Consider the following 8,185-nt stretch of genomic DNA (forward strand, 5'->3'; position numbering starts at 1 on the left):
ACAGTGTGTTTGGGAGCTTTGCACTATGTCTGGCCCCCATCTTGCCTGCTAATGAGAAGGCAGGAGTGTGGCTTGTCCTCAACTCTTGTGAGGCTCTTCTCCACTCCAGGAAAAGGCTGGATGAAGCAAAGCTTGAGACAGCTCGGGTCTTAACATTCTATATTCTTGAGACTAGGGCTCCTTCTTGGTAGTACTGGCATGTATGATGCAATATCCTTTGTTGTGTGTTGTCCCACATTGTTCACCCTTTGCACAAGAGCATCTCCTCATGCACTCCCAGACACAACAGCACAAACTGTCCCTGGACAGGGTTACATCATCCCTGGCTGAGGACTGCTGCTCCGGATGAGTGGGAAACTACCATTGATGGCTTTGCAGGCTATCCAGTAGGGTGCCCATCATGGGGATCTCCCTAGGGAGACCTAAGCATCTTGTATCACGACGACTCCTGGGAGCATGAGGTACTTCTGTGTCACCCAAAGTGTCTGCAGGAGTTTCTTCAGTAAACATGGGTGCTTCAACAACCGGCGTGGCTTATGCATCTTAAAGAAATTCATCACTCTGGTTCAACAGTTAACAGCTCTTTTTGCTAGGACCTAGGTTTTGATTCCCAGCACCCACATGGTGGGTCATCACCATCTGCAACTCCAGTTCCAGATCCAGTTCCATTTCTTACCTCATAGGCACCAAGGATACAAGCAGACAAAACACTCACACATAAAATTAAGTGAATAAATCTAATTTTAAAATTTTTTTAAAAATTTAATGACTCATAACTCTGAAAAACAGGCAGTCTGAGATAAAAGTGCCAGCAGGTTCGGTGTTTGGTGAAGGTTCACCTCCTCACAGATAGTCTGTCAAATGGTGGAAAGAGTTAGGTAACTTGCTAGAGTTTCTTAAAAGACATTAGAGTCACCCCTAACTATCTGTGGAAGATCGATTCCAGGACCTCCGCAATGAAGACTGAGGTCTGTGGATGCTCACATTCTTTATATAAAATGGAGTGGTGTTTGCATCTGCTGCTTGCAAAATCAAGAGCTGCAAGCTAGGAGGCTAAGTGAGGTGCAGGTGGGCTCTTTGGATGCTCCTGGTTACAATGAGATCTTCATCTTCATGGTGGCATTGCGGTAAGGTATGGCCTCCCCTCCCTCCTGACCACAGCTTCTCTCTGTGCCTGCATCAGGACCTTTTTGGTCTTACGATTGCATGCTTCAAGTCTTGCTTCTCCATGTGCACTTCTAGCTCCTGCTACATCTGTGCTAATCTAACTAAGGTGCTACGGAGCAAAGAGGGGTAGCTCTGCCTTCTGGTATCTCTGTTGCTGTGTGATGTTGTCAGTGTATTTTCTACATCAGACTAAAGAGGTAACATCAGACATCCACAGTGGGTTCTGTTCTATGTCTTTGCCTAGTGTACAAACTGGGTTCTAAGAGGAACTTAGGGATTCCCCTATGACCCTGTACCTCTGGCATATTGTGTCAGAAAAAAAAAATGGCAATTAGGGTTGCCTCCTTGATCCTTCACAGAAAAGAAATGGATGCCATATCTGAGAGAGGCAGTCATAGCTTGTTCTGATAATAATTCATCTCTTGATGTATAGTGGAATAAATTTAATACCCAAGCTTTAAAAAGAAAGAGGTTGACTTGGCCATGCACAATGTCACTGGACAACTTACGTTAAAATTTGACGAGAACACCCAATGATAAGGAATTTAATCTTTAATATCAACTTGATCAAAAGACAATGAGATTTTCCTATGTCTAAGCTTTCCTTTAAGACTGGGTAACTGACTCTCTGGGTGTTCAACAACCAAACATGGAGGCCAACACCAATAAGTATATAGAGGCTAAGAGGACAGCCAATATGTTGGCTTTTACCCCAAGTGTAGGGGCATGACAGGACATGTCTTGAAGTGTTCTACAGCTTTGGCAGGCTGGATAACATGTCTGAGTACAGATTAGAAGATAGAGAGGCTGTGAAGATACAGAGGTTGGCTTTGAACTAGTGAACACTTATTGTGATTTAATAAAGATCAGGAAAAACAAATAGGCTGAATAGATATTTATTCAGGGAGAAATAACTTACAACAGAGACAGATGAACACCAGCAGGTTCCTGGTCCCAAGGATGCCTTTGGATGCTCCTCTGTCCCTGTGCTGCAAGAAAGAGAGAGCTCCAGGGCCCCTTCCCCAGACCGAGTTCCCCCAGGTAACATCTGCCCCTGTCCACCCCCGTTTTTTGTATTGATATACAAAATGTCTTGAACATAAGTAAAAGTACACATGCATAGAATATGGTAAGGATTATGTGCATAAAAATCATAAATGGAAAGATTTTACACAATATGACAAATTCATCCGGGAAGGGAATATAAACTTAATTTTACATAGGTTACCACATATAAGAATCTATAACAATGTAGGCTGTATAATACTAATATCTCACTATTACTAAAATAATTCACAAGAAGATAGGCTAATTTACCTATATCCCACCTAAACCATATCTTTCCCAACCATACCCTATACCTGTCTAAAAGAGATACCCAAGTGTAAGCATCATCTTCCATACCCAACCCTAAGTAACTAAAACCAAACCTATGAAGATGAATATTATCCCTGAAAGTCAAGAGTAGGGAAAGGGGGCGTTGTTATCTTAAGATTACTTCCTGCTGAAATGGGACGATGATTGCTCCATGGGATCCTGTAGGAAGAAAATTTTTAGCAACAAAATTTCTCGACAGGACTGGCTGTGACATATGTAGCTAGTCTCTATGTGGCAGAAAATGCTTGACTGTAGTTCTATCTAAAACTCTGGCCAGGATGTAATAAGAAGGTACACCATTACAGCTAGTTAGTCAGGAGTTGTCTCCAGCATAACAGTCCCAAACTGGTTTTAGGGTGATGTTTGTAGTCCAGATGCATCAGAATGAGTTAAGTGGAAATGATGAAGTGGGGTCCCATCTTCTTTCCAGAGAGTTCAGAGATTGCTGTTAGGAATTATTGTTATTCCTTGTGGAAAACTTAAACATCAGTATCAACATAAAAATTTTAACTTTTAAGGTATGCATTAGGGAAAAGCAACAATAAGCATGATAATGAATATGAGGAAAATTAGGATTTCAGAGAGAAAATTGCATATAGGCAAACGAGTCCCCAGATTTTGTTTTCTTCTGCCTTACACCAATTGGCTTTTTGACATAAGGCAGACATATTAACAACATGCTTTAATTTAGAGAAGGAAAGCCAAATCCAACCCCAAAGCCAGCATTGGTTTACATGAACTGGGACTAGAGGAATACTAGATAGTAAAGAGAAATAAATTTCCATATAGAAATAATTCACTAGAAATATTTTTTAACCATAAATCAGAATCCTCTTCACAAAATGGTTCTTTTCAAACTCATGATTGTAGAAAAAATATTATAAAGTACTATGCAAAACAGACACCAAATATCCAGGTTGTACAAAAACAGAATACAAGTGCCAAACAGAGGAACCAAAAGCCCTACCTTTAAAATGGCTAACAGATGAACCTGTCTGGGTAGGCCAATGGCCTATGACCTCTGAGAAGTTAGAGGCTTTAGAAAACCTGGTTCAGGAACAGCTAAATGCTGGACATATTAAGGAATCTACCAGCCCTTGGAACTCTCCTGTATTTGTTATCACAAAGAAATCTGGTAAATAGAGAATGTTTACAGACCTGAGCGCCATCAATTAAGTTATCCAGCCAATGGGCTCTCTACAGCCTGGAATGCCCTTGCCTTCTTTGATACCTAAAAGAATGGCCTATTATAGTTATTGATTTAAAGGATTGTTTCTTCATTATACCTTTACAAAAACAAGATAAAGAAAAATTTGCCTTCATAGTACCTAATTACAGTAATTCTCAACTGGTGAAGAGATATCAATGGAAGGTTTTGCCACAGGAAATGCTAAATAGCTCCAACCTGTGCCAGTATTTTGTGTAAAAGCCAGATATTGTGGTTTAATAAGGATCAAGAAAAATAAATAGGCTAAATAGATGCTTATTCAGGGAGAAATAACTTACAACAGAGACAGATGAACACCAGCAGGTTCCTGGTCCCAAGGATGCCTCTGGATGTCTCCTGTAACCCGTGCTGCAAGCAAGAGAGAACTCTGGGCCCTTTCCCCAGACCTAGTTCCCCCAGGTAACATTCCACCCCATCCCCACCCCAATGGGTGTGGTCAGTGCCACAGGTGCAGACAAAGTGAATATCTCACTACAAACACTTGGCAAGAGGAAGGATGATACAGAAGGAAATGTCTTCAGGGATTCCAAGGGAAGCCACATGGTCAGCAAGACCCTGACTCAACCCAGTAGATGACACAACTCATAGAGGAAAGACTGAAGAAGCCAGTCTCCTAAGGAGACTAAGAAGCTCCTCCGAAGTCCCTAAGAGTGATTCCTAAAAAGCCTCAACTGGGACTGGAGATGACTCAGCAGTTAAGAGGACTAGCTGCTTTTCCAGAAGACCTGGGTTCAATTCCCAGCACCCACATGATAGCACACACTGTCTAACTCCTGTCTGATGCTCTCCTACAGACATACCTGTAGGCAAAACACCAATGTAGATAAAATAAAAATAAGTATTTCTTTAAAAAGTCTCAACTGACTAGGACAATAAAAACTGTTTGTTTTTTACTATGGTATGACTTATGGTCTTAAACATCCAACAGGAAATATGCCCAAAGAATAAAATGATTGGTAATAATATAGGACAAAAAGAAGTAGGCTAAACTTTAAAAGTAACAAAGACCCTGGCCTTGAACCTCCTCGTGGGCTATGAGCACAGTAGACAGGGCGATTACATCTTAGCTCTTCCCATACCTGACACTCCATAAAGCACACAGCTAATAAACATCTATCAAAGCCTTCCTCTGATTCACCATCTCTCAGCTGACCCAGGGGACTGAAAGACATTTCACTTGAAATCTGTCTCAGTGCTTCTCTAGATTGACTCTGAAAAGAATATATTATTTAAAAATTTTTACATTAATTTTCTGTGGTGTGTGTGTGTGTGTGTGTGTGTGTGTGTGCATGTACACACTGTGCCACACAGAGGACAAGTTACAGGAGAAGGTTCACTCTTTCTTTTCACCACATCAGCTCCAGACACTGAACTTAAGTAGGCTTGGCGGCAAGCACCCTTAACTCCTGAGCTGTCTCATAAGCCCCTCTTTATCATTAACAGCACATTCCCAGGCTGATGAGATGGCTCAGAAGTTAAGACATCTGTCACACAAGTGTGAGGACGGGGGTTTGGATCCCCAAACCTATGTACATGCTATGTTGGGGTGGTGGCCCAGCACTTGGAAGGCAGAGACAAGGGATCTCTGGAGTGAGCTGGCTAGCCAGTGTACCCAGCACCAGTAAGTTCTACATTCAGATGAGGGACCCTGCCTTAAATGAATAGGGTGGAGAGCAACTGAACAAGACTCTTGACATGCTATGCACATATGTGCATGTACACCTACACACCAGTGCCTTGCACATATAAACACACATACATGCAGACCACACACACATGCAGATGAGGAAAAATGTCTGTCAATAAGTCCCCCCAGTAGATTGCATTGTGGGAGATGGTTTCACTGGCCATCAGTGTCTAGCTGCCTGTGGATGAGTTCAACTTGTCTCTCTTCTTTCTGCCTAGGCTCTAACCTGAGGAGCTAGAGCTGAGAAAGTAGAAAATGGAAGTGCTGAGCTAAAGCCCTTACCTTATCACTTTGTATCTGGAGATAGACAGGAAGAAAGGTGCGAGCTATAAGCTCATGACAGGAGCGGTACAGAAAAAGCTGAGGGAGTCTCAGGGAACCTGAGACGGGAGTACTAAAAGATGATGGTGACCCGCATGCTGTGAGCTTCTCCTGTCCCCTTCGTGTTTATTACAGGGCACAGTAAGGGCCCAGGGTGCTCAGGCATGCAGAGGGAACTGTGGTGTGGAATTGAATTTGTATAATTGTTTAAACCGCTTCCCTGCGAGCATCAGACCGCCTGGATAAGTAGACCGTAGGACAGAGAGGGAAGGGGCATCTCTGTGGTGGGAAATAGTGTTGATAAAATGAACAGCAGAGCCATTCATGGGAGCCTTAAGCCCTTCATTTGCCTGTGCAATGCCTGCCAGACCCAGGGAAATCATCCCTTATGGATTGGCCATCTTGTCACATGAGAGGCATGTCAAGGGAGGAGTATCAGGTGGCAAGTAGAGGGCAGATTGAGCTGCCTGGTGGGCACACTGAGTTTGGAGGAAACAGATTTAGGAAGGTGGTGGTTTTGAACCTGCTCATGGAAGCTTCTATGGCTCTATTTGGTCAATAAGAAAAAGTCAAATGGAAGAACTGGGAAAATGAATGTAAGTTTTAGGGAGTCAAATACAGTTTCTTATCTGAGACACATTGCCTAACAGTACATACTTCCAGGCGTGTGTGTGTCACGCTCCCCTGAACTCACACCTGCTGATTGTTCTATACTAATGTTGGTTCAGCATCTGTGTGAAACCGGACCCGCATAGACCATTTCACCCTCACTTGGGAAGAAGGCTGGCAGACACTCCCTGCTGATGGTGCTTTGTTCCCTCGTACCCAGGGCAGTATGCCAGCTGGTACAGGTTGTACTCTCTTACAGGACACTAGAGGATGCTTGCATGCCTCTACAAGAGGGATGGGTAGAAAGCACTGTACCGCCTACCCAATCCCCAGGTGTATTCCAGTCAGTGAAACCTGTCCAAATGCAGATGTGCTCTGAAATAAAGCACAAATCTTCTCTATGGGGAAGGGCGTTCAGGTTTTGCACCACTCCTGGGCTGTCGATGGCTTTCATTCTTCATTCAACTCAATGCCTGTGCTCACTGTGTCCACTCATCAGGAAGGACGTTATATGAATTTGGGGCTGTGGCTCAGCAGTAGAGTGTTTGCCTGGCATGTTTGAGGCCTTGTGTTCTCTGGAACCACAATAAACAAACACTTAAAAATGGAGGAGGTTGCATGAAACTGAGATACTCCAACTGCAAGCTTCTGCAAAGCAAATATTCAACAGTCCATCTCAGACCTTGGGCCCCTGTTACCAATTCACTTGCACGACAAACGGCATGAGCTAGGCTTTCCAGCATGAAGCAATATAAAAGGCAGCACTGGGCTTTTGTTCCTAGCTCTGAAGGAGCTAACCAAGCTCTCTCCATAGAACAGCAGTTTTGAGCATTTGCAGCATGCCTTAGAAGAGATGGAGCCACTGGCTGGGGCTACCAGTCACAGCATGAAGTAGCCCGTCTATCATGGTGTAAGTGGACAGCTTGTTTCACCTGCCTTGGTCCACTGTAGTATAGACCCTGCTTTAAGTACGTGGTGGTTGTGTATCATAACATAGTTTCCTCAAGAGCTTCCTGACTCCTAAGCCATAGTGTTAGGCCTGGCTACCTCTAAAACATCCTCCACCAAGGTGGCAGACATACACATAAATAAAAGATAATAAAAATAAACACTAAACCCCTAGGGCTTTGGAAAAGGCGAACATACCTAATATAGAATATAATCTAATATATATTTAAACATAATGGATAAACTAGCTACTGGATAAATTGAAGGAAGTATAAATGCATAAAATAATACTTTAGAATGGAGAACTAACTGCAAATATAGATACAGAAGATGTTAAAATGTAAAGTATTATTCATTCTTATTAAAAAGGTGAAAATTTTTGACAATAAATACTTTCTAGGAAAAAGTAAATAAGGTTTCGATATTGGGGCATCTTTAGACTAAATACTATTTATCTGAAATTTAGGCTTATTTGGTATCTTATATTTTTATTTGCTGTTATGTCAAATATGAATAACTAATGAATGTGACATTAAGGGCAAAGATCTAAACATATTGGTGGCTATCCTGGCTAATTGTATGTCAACTTGACACAAGTTGGAGCTATCTGAAAGGAGGGAACCTCAACCGAGAAAATGCCTCCATAAGATCCAGCTGTAAGGCATTTTCTTAATTAGTGATTGATGGAGGAGGGCCCAGCCCATTGTGGGTGGTGCTGTCCCTGGGCTGGTGGTTCTGGGTTCTATAAGAAAGCAGGCTGCGCAAACCAGAGGAAGCAAGACAGTAAGCAGCATCCTCCATGGCCTCTGCATCAGCTCCTGCTTCCAGGTTCCTTCCCGGCTTGAGTT

The sequence above is a fragment of the Phodopus roborovskii genome, unplaced genomic scaffold (genome assembly GCF_943737965.1).
Source record: "Phodopus roborovskii unplaced genomic scaffold, PHOROB, whole genome shotgun sequence".
NCBI classification, from domain to species: domain Eukaryota; kingdom Metazoa; phylum Chordata; class Mammalia; order Rodentia; family Cricetidae; genus Phodopus; species Phodopus roborovskii.